The sequence below is a fragment of the Pezoporus flaviventris genome, unplaced genomic scaffold, assembly GCF_033815535.1.
Source record: "Pezoporus flaviventris isolate CSIRO_AGI_PZ_B2104156 unplaced genomic scaffold, CSIRO_AGI_Pfla_v1 ptg000002l, whole genome shotgun sequence".
Lineage (NCBI taxonomy): Eukaryota > Metazoa > Chordata > Aves > Psittaciformes > Psittacidae > Pezoporus > Pezoporus flaviventris.
In genome coordinates, this window is record NW_026892550.1 from 30806117 (window position 1) to 30818200 (window position 12084).

Consider the following 12084-nt stretch of genomic DNA (forward strand, 5'->3'; position numbering starts at 1 on the left):
CTGACTTCTGAAGCAGCTGAGATATAATGACAGTGTTTGAAGAGTGGGAATTTTTGTTAGTTTTAAATTGTTCACAAATATCTCGTTTTTTTTTTTCTACTCCTAACTGAAATGAAAAGTCGTGTTACTCTAGGTAGGATAAAATTGGTTTGCATGGTGACTACAATGTGCAATCTTTGAAACTCGTCTAATAAACAACCTTTAACCCATTAAGATCAATAAAATGTGTTTATAAACACTGGGCGAAACTGTGATAAGGGTTGGCTTTTCGCAAACCGGGGGGGGGGGGGGGGGGGGGGGGTTGTGGTGTGGTGGGAATTGGGCTTTATTGTAAAACTAGCTGACTATGGTGCGATGGTTATCTGTTTCCTAAATAAAGAAGGCTATTTACCCTGAGCGCTACCACTGTGCCCCGTCGAATAATTCACGCGCCTAAACGTAGCGCATCCAAAGCGTGTTGTGCCGTACGCGTTCATACTGTGACTCGCAGCTCATCGCCTTGTGTTGCTCGTAGCGAGACCTGCTCACCGCTGCAGCCCTCCCGCAGCGCCCGCACCGCTGCCACTGGTGAAGGCAGACGCGGGAGCAGCCAGCGAGGCGCGGTACGGGGCTGGAGCCGCCCCTGCCGCCGCGGCGGCGGCCCGGCGCGGCTGTTGGCTGTTGCCATGGCTCCGGCAAGCCGGGGGAGCCCAATGAGGTGTCTGCGGCAGTGCTGAAAGGACCAGCCATTTTGCTTATGGGAAACAATGTGACATGTTATGCTGTCCTGTACCGGGGAATAAACAAAAATCTCTTCGGAGGAAGCAGAAGAAACGGGCACGTTAGTGAGTAATTGCGGTGGCTTAGCGTGCTTGCAAGCTGCCATTTTGACAAGGTGGTGGCTGCCGTTCCTGCTAGCTGGTCGGAGGAGGTGGAATGCAGGGTGATAATGCTGCATATCTGCTGTCAGGCAGCGGAGAGGGGTTTTGTCTTGTAAAGGCAAGGTTTCTCTGCAGTGTTATCTTAGCAGCTCGCTAGCTACTCCGAGTGAAAGCCTGTGATCCAGAAGGGTGTTGTCCTTCCTTCTGCTGCTCTGGTGTGCCGCTGACCCTGGGAAACAGGCACTACTAAGACGCAGGTGTGCGCTTCAGCTGGGCTCGGTGCTGCAGGCTGGGCTAAAGCCCCTTCTCAGGCTTACGTCCTGCTATTAGCAGGTTTGCTTCGGAGATTTCACCTCTAGACTCCTCCGCAAAAGAAAGCTGCTGTGCATCTCGGCTTGTGTGAGAGAGGTATGCCTTTGCATGGACTATTTTGATTTGGTAAAATAAAACTAAGCAAAGCTTCATGCAGGAAATAAGCTGCTGAAGGTAACTTTGCATTTAAAGGTTGACTTTGGCCAGGAGCTCGTTTAGGGTGGTTGCTGTAATTTATTGATCTGATTGCCTTTTCCATTATATTTCAGTGTGATGTTCCATATGGTTGCTGGTTCAAAAGGATGTTTCCAATAGTCGATAAAATTTTCTGCTTGCATTTTCTACTAAAAAGAAAGGATTTTTGTTTATTTTTTATTGTGCTTCTTACTGTCAGAATAGCATAAGTGAAATAAAATATTGGAGAACATGCAGGTGTATTTGAAAAGCCTTACATCATTGAGTTCATCATTAGTGGAATTCATGCATTGTGTTCAGCCTCAATGTAACTAGATTTAAACTGTCCAACTGCTGCTGCGCCGTATGTAGGTCATAATAAAATGCAGCTTTTTCACCAGCTTTCAATGGGCAGCATGCCCCAGTGCTGTGTTTGGTTAGCTTGTGGTACTTCTGCTGTTAAGAGTAGTGGTATTACAGCCAGCTCACACCTCCTTTTTAAAGATATCGCACATACCGTGCTAGACAGAGCACAACACGCCCATTGTGTCCCTCAGTTTGGCGTTCAATAAAAGGAAGGAAACGAGCACTCCACATGGAACGCAAGCACATTAATAGCACAAAACTGTTAAACTTTTATTAAACAATCCTAGTGATTCTGAGGTAGGCTAGAGAAGGTAGAGCAAATAAAAATGCGAAGACAAATGCAAAGGAATAATTGAAATGGGAGAGGTCTTCCAGTTGGGACTGCATGTTAATGCTGTAGATGTTCATTGCAAAATGAATTCTTCTGAATAGTTATTAATTGCAGTACATGTGTTTCAGAGATTAAAACTGTCGTTAGGCCTGGGTCAATAAAACTGTAGTCCCTTGGTATAAATAATGTCTGTATTAAAAGTAGCATTTATTAACTCCCAACTCTAATATTACTGATTACAATTTCTGAATTAGCTACTACTGAAATGCATTAAATTATTGTGACAACTGCACCAAATGTTCAGATTCACCTTGCATCTGTAGAAAATGAAATTATATTTTGGACTCTTATTTGACAGTTATGTGGATTTAAATCACACTGAGACAAGCCATTTGTTTGGGCAATTGAGCGGGCATGAAATCAAGAATCTGAGGTCTGGTATCTTTATAGTTAAATTACTAACCAGTGTTCTGTAATTAGTACCCAAATTCCAATGTGTTGTTTGTGTATATATATCCTGCAAAGCTATTTGGACAAGCATGTTCAGCAGCTATGCCCCAAATGAGACACTGCATTTGAAAACAGCAGTATATAAATGGATTACTCCAATGCATTTTCTCCATTAGGAAAGCTCCATCTTACTTGAATCATTCCAGGATTTTGTTATTCAGTGAATGCACACCCCAACTTCTTTTGCTATACTTATGTATAGGGGTTACACAGTAAGTTGTTTAGAGAATTGCTTTCATCTGTGTTCTGTAAAGTGGAATGCACGTTTACAGTGTGGTGCTACATGAATATTTATGATTGAGTCTGTAATCCTGAGCAAAATTACAAACAAGTAGAGTGGGTATTTTGTCTAAGGTGTTTGTATGCTTTTAACAAAGAGAGAGCTTTTGTTATAACAATAAGAAATATGGATATATATGGAGTATACAGACAGTGAATGATCTTGCAGCTCAAGGTGGACACAATCTCACTTTGAAGAATTATGTGTAAGAAAACAAGTGGAGACTAGCTATGACTAATCACCAAACAGTGTGCACCCATTAGGTGCTGATAGTTGCATCTTACTAGTCTCTGTTATTTAAAGCAATATTCTGTACCCCTTCCACTCTGCTTTTTCCCTTTGTCTTATTTTCTCATATCAATTCCCAGCTTCCCTCTGTTTCGTTAGTGTCTCTTTGGCAACATCTGATCCCCTCAGAGCTATTTGTAAATCAAATCGGTGTCTGTCAGTAATGGCCATGGAAGTGCTGCAATAGAATCTGGTGTGGAGAAAAAATGAGGCAGAGGTAAGAAAGAGCAAGTAAGAGCATATCCAGTATGAACTAATGCCACATGATGTGAGGTATAAAGGCATAGAATTGGGTTACTGATGTAGAAATCAAATGGGGCATGAAGGAGGAGGGACGTTTTTCAGCTCATCATGAACTGAAAGTACTTGTAAACAGAAAGTTTAGAAGAAGACCTTGACAGTTTTATGACACAAGACAAATTGTGGGGTTTTTTGTGTGTGTGTTGGAAAGAGTGACATCAAATTCCAATTGGGAGTCTAGAAGTTTTTCAGGTTTCAGTGGAATCACAGTTTCTATCCAAGAGATGATTGCACATAATTTGAAAGTCTATATGTTATGCAAAGTCAGGCTCTCTCTTGGTGAGCAGTGATGTAAAAAACATCAGCTGTCAGGCTTTAACATTACAGTCATTTCACGTATTTTTTTTTTAGGCAGATGACCTCTGAAGGTGACTCTGGGCCAACGTGTTGTGCTCATAAACAGGGTACCAACAAAGCAAAAGCAGGCAGATGAATCATAAAAGGCAGTATCATTGTAGTAGGTACAAATATTAATAGAAATAGGAGATCAGGATGACCAAAGAGGATAGAATCAAGTCATGTAACAGTTTTTGGTATGTTCTTTGTTTAAAATAATCAGCTTTGAGCAAACAGTGATAAGCATCAAACAACCTTGCAGTCTGTGGAGCACAATAACCTTATGAGAGAACTAGTGTGAGTCTATTCTCTGTATACGTACGTATATGACCAACGTGTGAGTAACAACATAGATGGTATGTGCCCAAGGAACATGCTCAGATATCAAATTCGGATACATTGTATAATGTTACACTGTGGAACTGCTGAGTGTCACTTCTGTATCAGATGGATCAGGTATTGAATATAATACACTAATTATGAGGTTGCATGGGGAGCAGGCAGATTGCATCAGATGTGACGCTGGAACAATATTTCTGCTCCAATGAAACTGTCTGCGCAAGTGTAGAAATAAGTTGACAGTTCCTGCTTGTTTGTAAACCAGCATTTTATAAATGTATACTTAGGTATTGTGTCCTATTACTGTGGTATTAATCCTTTCCTATGTCATTATTTCAGTACTGTGTTAAGCATGTAATTTTAATTTGATGCCAGTTTGTATTTTCTTTCTTTACTGTTGGGTGTAGTGTGTAGCTTCCTAGTTGAGAGATGAATGTACCATAGGTATTCTGTCTGTGTTCATTTTTCTTCAAATAGCATGATTTTTTCATGAAAACATTTTAACAAAGTTGATCTTTCTGAAATCGTAAAGCTTCGTAACATTCTAGGGCTAAACCAAAAGCTAAAATGACTTTCAAAGGCACTGATGTAATGGAAAACTTCATGTAGGGAAGAAGAAGGGAGAGAAGTAAATACTTAAAAGGGCAGCATGTATCTTTCAGTAAAGGCATGCTGGATGACAACATTCTAGACCTACTCCTGCTTTCAGTTTTTTTGAAGCATTAAATGTATTTTTCTGTTCAGAAGCATTGTTCCATAAGAGTGGTACATCATAGCTAAATCTGCTGTAAAGCAGGAAATTCCAAAGCCAGAGCCTTTTCTTCTGCTGTTCTAACTTCTTTCCCTAAATAGATTGATTTTTATTTTTTTTTATTTCCTTCTTTCTGTACTGAATAAAGATAGTGTTCTGATTCATCCACCCTTAAAAACCTCACCAACCACTATCATGGGTTTGAGTAGCACAGATGTGGTTCTGTGTTCTTGAGTAACCTGGGTAACATAGTATGATTTTTAGAGTTGATGCTGGAGATACCAAACCTCAAAGGATGGTGGAAAGAACTATAATGGCAGGAAAACCAACCTTTCTCCTCAGTCTTTTCTATGATCAAACTGTACAACAAACTATTTTTTTTTTTTCAACCTTTTCAGAAAATAGCTGCTAAATAATGATGAGATAGAATAATGGAAGCTTTATTTTTTTTTTAGTCTTGCATTTTATGTGCAAATACTAAAGCACTGTATAACTGAACTATTTGATGGGTAACTTAAGCTGTCTCTAGTTTAGCAACAGTTGCTGATTAGCTAAATTTGTCCACCACAAGCATAGTGGGTCTATTCTTGTTTCTTCAGGACCCAAGAAGAAAGGCAGGGATGCATGAGGAAATCCAAGAGAAATGGAACCAGCAACTGCAATTCTTATAGCCAAAAATCAAATTTGTTGAGGTTTATAAAAACAGTAAAATGCATTGATTTGTAGAGCTTGCATTTGTTTAAAGGATCAACAGTTATGCTAATAAGAAATTATTATTTGGGACTGAAGGTCAAAATATGTAGAAGGGTCTTTGAGGTTTTTCCAACAGTTTAGAAACAATGAGTCTGGTTCCTTAGGATTTTATTTATTTATTTGAGCAGCATCAGTAGGCGAGGTCCCAGTTCAACTATAGCAAGATCAAAAGGTAGTAGCCGTGCTGCCGAAGGGGCTTAGGGTTGAATGGTGTAGGTCAGAGGATGAGAAGGGGTAGGGAATTGTTTCAAGAGCAGGGCAGCCATTGAGTGTTCTTTTCAGCACATTGCCATGTTGTCTAGGGACTCATTAACTGTATGCCTGAATGTAAAACTTCATCACCATAGTGCACTTTGAGTGTTATTATGTTTAAAAAAGCCACATACCTCTCAGTGGGATAGGTATAAGTGTATGAAGCCACAGAAAGTACAGCGTGCACCTTGCAAAAAGGCATAGATATTATTTAGGCATCATGTCAGTAGTAAATGATGAAGGTGCAGAAAATACAAGTTTTCCTATGTCAACAAGTTAAAAGTGCTTGTATCTGAGGTAAGAATTTGAAAGACAAATTAGCTAACTATAGAGATCTGATGGGTACTCTTGCTGAAATATAGTGATCTGTCTCTAGATTTAGTAAAAGAAAAAAGGATTTCTGAAATGTAAGTTGCAGAAGAGATATTAGTGCTTGAGTTTATCATATATACAAAGGACAGAGTAAGTTCTAAAAGCAGAGTGGTCAGATTTGTATTTTTACTATAATTAATGAGATTAAGTGTAAAAGCAGAGAAGACTGCCAAAAAACCTGTAAAAGTACAAATGTCAATTTGTAACAGGATTAAAATTGCTTTTTTTGTCTTTTGATTGGCATAAACTGCAAACATAAATAAAACGTTTCATGGCTGTTTGCAGCTAATCTCATAAACTAAAAGCTAATACTTCACCAAAATTTAGTTTTAGCAAATGAGAAGGGGAGAGGCTGTCCATGATTCAGTTATCTGGATCAATTCTGATGTCTGAAAAATGCATGAACTAGAAATTACATGTTATTACAGAGGTCTCTGAGCATATGAACAGTATTTTCACCATTTGAAATGACCAAATGGGAAAAGTAGTGATTCAGGGCAATAGGACAGTGGCATAGACATTTCAGTTGGATGCTTAAATGTTGTCTGTCTCTGAATGTTCATTTTCTCTTAATCTTAAACAAAAAACAAACAACAAAAAAACAAAAAACAAACAAAATAGACATGATTATTAACCCCCAAATATTTCCTTTTTTGTACACATAATCAGAAATCAATATTATTGTTAGCACCAAATTCTCAAGCAGGTGTAGAATGACATTTGTACTAATGCCTGTTCCTCAGAGAATTTCATGTTTGTTTGAGAACCTCAGATTCACTGTTCTCTCTGTTACACCCCTGTATTTTTTTTTCTACTAATACTATGGATTTTAGAGACAAGCAAGCAGTAGCAACCCAGAGGGATGCTGGTGTACGACATTCAATATGTGTCATTTAAGTAATATATTGATCATGTATTTCACACTGCTCCTCCTAGCCAGTTATTCATTTTACACATTCTAGTGAGGAAATTCTGACAGAAGCCAGTAGTTGCCAGCACGATTTTTATCTAATTTCTAGTGGCTTTCTAATGAACAAGGAACTCTAAGCAGTGACATTCTCCCAGATAATCAAATTCATGGTAATTGCACTGTTTTTCTCTTGAAGAAATCTGTATTTGTTAGGAATCTTGAGGAAATAATAATTTCAGTGTGATTGCTGCAATCAAATGGTTTATTTGAATACGTAAAATATAAAAGAGGCTAATCAATGAAGTGCAACTGTATAAGAGCTGAGAAGCTGACAGTTTGACAGTAGAATAAAGACCAAACCAAAGACTTTGTTTTGGCATACATGCAGATAATCAGGAAAATTCAAGTCTTACGAGACCTCTTCTATAAGGGTGACTTTACAGACACAGATCTTGTAATCTGAGCCTTGCAGATTATCATTCTACTTTTAAACAAGTGAAAAGAGAGAGGTTTTTAATTCCTTATTTGCATAGCTGTAGCTTTAAATGTCCACATGCTTTTGCAAGTGACATTGGATTCACAGATGACCGATTGGTGGTCTTGAGCAAAGGCCGAATTCAGGACATGCTTTATCACCAGGACGCAGACTCTACAAGATTTGTTTGGAAGTCTGCACCTGTTCTAGCTAACACATACTATAGCGAAACATTAAGAGGATGACTTCCAGCTTGAGGAAATCACTTTCTTATGAGCAAGGCAAAAATAATTGGAGATGCTAATCCAGGTGTGAATTTGTTTACTTTTGTAATATTTAATGATGTAATTATCTTAAACATATTTCTCTAAAATCAGTCACTGCTTAGCTAAAAACCACAAATGAAAATAAACATGTCAGTATGACTAAGAGTTACAAAAAGTACAGCAGTAAATAGGTTTTGTGCTATTTCTGTGTAGATGCATTCCACTTTTTCTCGTATTCACTTTCTGTATTATTTGCCATCAGAAGAGAAAGGGCAGATGAATTATTTCCTAATGAAGAGGTAAAAAGGCCATCATCAGAGTTGCTAGTTGAAAGGAAACTCGTGTTTGTTTGTATACATATTAGATCATCACTATGTAAAGAAAGGTTTGGGGTCAGGTTCTCTTTGCAGAAGTGCCAAGCATAAAATGTGGAACACACATGACTGCAAAGGTAAAATGAAGATCAGTTTTCTTAGCAGGTGGCTTTGACCACTACTTGACCATGATACCAGTGGTTTCTTGATATAACAGAAATTAAAAGGAGTTTAAGGAACATGTGGATAGTAGCTTTGTAGATACTTCCCAATAAACTTGGGAAGTATTCTCATGATAAAAGGCTGCTGCTTCTTATGAATGGATGACATGTATATGGGAAAACCTGAACGGATACTGTCCAAAGTTGTGATGAGTTTTGAGAACTACAAGAGATGGGAAGACATTTATGGAAGTGTTTGGAAAGAAAAAGAAGAAAGATACACTTGTTGCAGAGAGAAGACAAGGAGCCATTTGTTCTGCAGCAGGGGCCGGTAGGATGGCTTCAGAGCAAAAAAACTAGACTAGTCTCATGGGGAACGTTTTGTATAGCTCAGAAAGTGTTACCTAAAACTGTGGGCCCAGATCCTATAGTTAAATTGCGTAATGACAGAGGCCTGAAACATTAGCATTGCTGATGGGGGACCAAAAAACCAAAAATAAAAACAGGCTTAAAAAATGCGGTTGAGAAATCAGTCGTCTCAGGAAAAGATACAACATACTGCTTTAAGAGGGCAGAAGTGAGGAAGAATGAGCCAGGTCCTTGAGGAACTCACATGCTTGAATATCCAAGGTATTTTGTGGGGTTTTTTGTTTTGTGGTTTGTTTTTTAGTTTCATGAAGAGAAAGAATCAGGAAATAAAGGTATCTTGATATCATTACAAAGGCAGCAATGTTTCAATATTGTATCATAAAAAGATATATCTTGGCTTCTTTAGGTATGGATCATGTAGCAGTTTTAAGCTACATTGTTCATATTTCAATGCTATTTCTGTTTTTTAAAGTACTATTAAAAACGGTTTGAAGTACTCAATTTAGGGACAGTTTAGACTTTGACCTTGGCTCAGGTGCTTCTAGTTCATGTCAGGAGGCTATTGTGAGCTGATATTGTTAGAAATAACCAGAAGCTGTACAGATGCTACAAAAAACTGTTAGTGATTTTAGTGATTCCCCACAACTGTTGTAGTCTGGTTCCAATCTCTAGTCTTCAGAGAAGTATCTATCATATGCCATTTCTTTTCACTCTGCTGATCAGAATGCAAAGGCTAAAATATTAACATTAAATGTTTGTAATGTTTTCTATATGAGCAATTTGTTTAATTGTAGGAATCAAATGTGCATGAGCTTATATTGCAAGTCAGTGGGTTCGTAGCAGAAGACAAGGCCAAGCAGGGAGCTTAATGTCTTTTGGATGCTAAATTTGTGTGTGTCTACTTTTTGTGGGTTTAAGCACAACACTGTAATTTGATAACTTTTTTCTCTATGCTGGGATGCTTAATTGTTATGTATAAATTTAATAGAGAAAATTTACCTTTCAACTTCTCAATTTTCTTTTTCCATGTATGTAAAGCTTTCAAGCCATTTTAGAAGCAGAACATAACAGAAGTCCCTGACTTCATCCTTTAGGTTTTTTAAGTGCATTCAGTAGTCCATTGTTACTTGTAGTGATCTTTGTCTAAGGGTGAGAATTTCTGTTTTGAACAAGACTAAGCTGCTGAAAAATTGAAAAGCCTTGAGGCCAAAAAGGGTTTTTTAGTTTTTAATAGGTGGATGACTTTGACAAACAGAAGATGTTAATATTCTGAGGAAATAAACAATTTCTAGGAAGGGAAATCCGCCTTTCCATATGTTTATTTTTCAGAGAGGAAATTACCTAATAAGTGTAAAACTTCAGGGATATAAAATGACATAACTACTCCAAATTGGATTACCTTTGACTTCCAGTTCTTGCATATCTTAAGATCTTCCTGAATGTAATTGTGATGGTTTTATTTCTGCCTTTCAAGCTGCCTTCTGTGTAATTTCAACTGCCATAGGTTTAGGTTTATGGTATAGATACAGGTGCTGCTTCCTTTAGCCAGTGTACAAAGTACATAGAGTTGTATTGTTCCAACTATCACTTTTGTTGCTGTTTGAGAATATTTTTCTCTCCACCTGCCTCATTGGCACTGACCTCTGTTATATGAATTGGGATATCTTAGAAGGCCTGATTTTTGTAAGTCTAATCTGGATCTCTTGAAAAGTGTGGGTAGCCCTTCATCATGTGTCATACTGGCTACCAAAAATGAAGATAGCCAGGAAGTGTTATTTTAGAATTGCATCTGCAGACCATCTTACTTGTGGAACAGTTTTTCTATGCAGGGAGAAAACCTTTGGTGGAAAACACGCTTACAGTTATGGATTCTTTATTAATTAATGATGTTCTCTGAGCAGTAATGAAAGTGTACTAGTGAGGAGAAATAGGAAATCGCTAAAAATCCTTTCAGTAATGTCATCCACAGTGACTTCTGTCTTGCCATTGCTGTACTTGCCACTTAAAGGAGGGTCTAGTCCTGTTAGCTGAAAAAAGTAGTTCTGGCCTGCAGATAAGTCAACATAGAGCAATTACCTGGCAATACAACTGTAACATCCTCTGTTGCCTTAAACACAGCAAATATCAACTTGTCTTTCCCTGTCTAGGAAAAGCATGAATATAACTCGGACAAGTGTTTCATACTAATAGCCTGTTCTGCAATTAGTGGTACTATAGAGAACATGAATAGCAAAAACTGTACAGAGCTCTTGTTTTCACTTAGCTGAAGTAGTTCATGATAAATGACTACATACTAGAGTGCTTCTGTTAACAAGAAGGCAAAACAAATGAAAGCACAGCACTGATTTCCTGAGCTGTTCTCCAAGTGGCATAGGGCTAATTTGGGTGCAAAGTATTCTCTAGGGTATGTTGGCCTTGTGCTGTAACTTCACCTCTGGAAGCTGATGAAATTCCTAGAAGCCAAGTCTTCCTTTCCTTCCAACCTACCAATGTGAGGACCTGGGGAGATTACGATCTTCAGGAATAAAGAGATTTGAACAGGAAGGTACCAGTTTTCTGCTTCAGGGACTTCCTGTGAATCATAGAATGGTTAGGGTTGGAAAGGACCTTAAATCATCTAGTTCCAACCCCAGTGCCATGGGCAGGGACACCTCCCACTAAACCATGTCACCCAAGACTCCATCCAACCCAGCCTTGAACACTTCCAGGGCTGGAGCATTCACAGCCTCCTTGGGCGACCCATTCCAGTGCCTCACCACCCTTACAGTAAAGAACTTCTTCCTTATATCTAACTTCAACTTACCCTGTTAAAGTTTTAACCTGTTACCCCTTGTCCTGTCACTACAGTCCCTAATGAAGAGTCCCTTCCCAGCATCCTTATAGTCCCCCTTCAGATACTGGAAGGCTGCTATAAGGTCACCATGCAGCCTTCTCTTCTCCAGGCTGAACAGCCCCAACTTTCTCAGCCTGTCTTCATACAGGAGGTGCTCCAGCCCCCCAATCACCCTTATGAATGATCATCGTGATGCATCATACTGTAAATAATGATGTAAATCATGATGCATCATACTGCAGAAGGGGGATTGCCCAGATGATTTGCTGCTACCAAAAAAGGAAACATTTTTTAGCAGCTTTCTGCTGCTGTATCATTCCCTTTCTTCGGCATTTAACTTATCTTCCTTAAAGTTACAACAGCTTGGTTTATTTGGAAAGCACAAGTTTCAACAATACTGCAATTGGAATGTCAAGATTTTCAAATTCAAAAATACAGTTACAGGTTCTCCAGGGAATGAAACTTTCTTGAATAATTCTGAATCAAGTGTATGCAGTTAACAAGATACTGTGGCTTTAGGCTTTCAGGACAG

The 12084-nt window shown here is 38.6% G+C and overlaps 1 protein-coding gene across 3 annotated transcripts in view; it reads left to right on the forward strand.

Annotated features, from left to right (window-relative positions):
• The first annotated feature begins 600 nt into the window (after positions 1 to 600).
• SORBS2 (sorbin and SH3 domain containing 2) overlaps positions 601 to 12084 on the forward strand; it is a 150701-nt gene continuing 139217 nt past the window's right edge. The window contains exon 1 of one of the 3 annotated variants that reach the window (XM_061473946.1): positions 601 to 1268. The gene's annotated coding sequence lies outside the window, so the exon portion shown is untranslated. The remainder of the gene's footprint in view (positions 1269 to 12084) is intronic. The other 2 variants (XM_061473971.1, XM_061473979.1) reach the window with 2 other exon arrangements.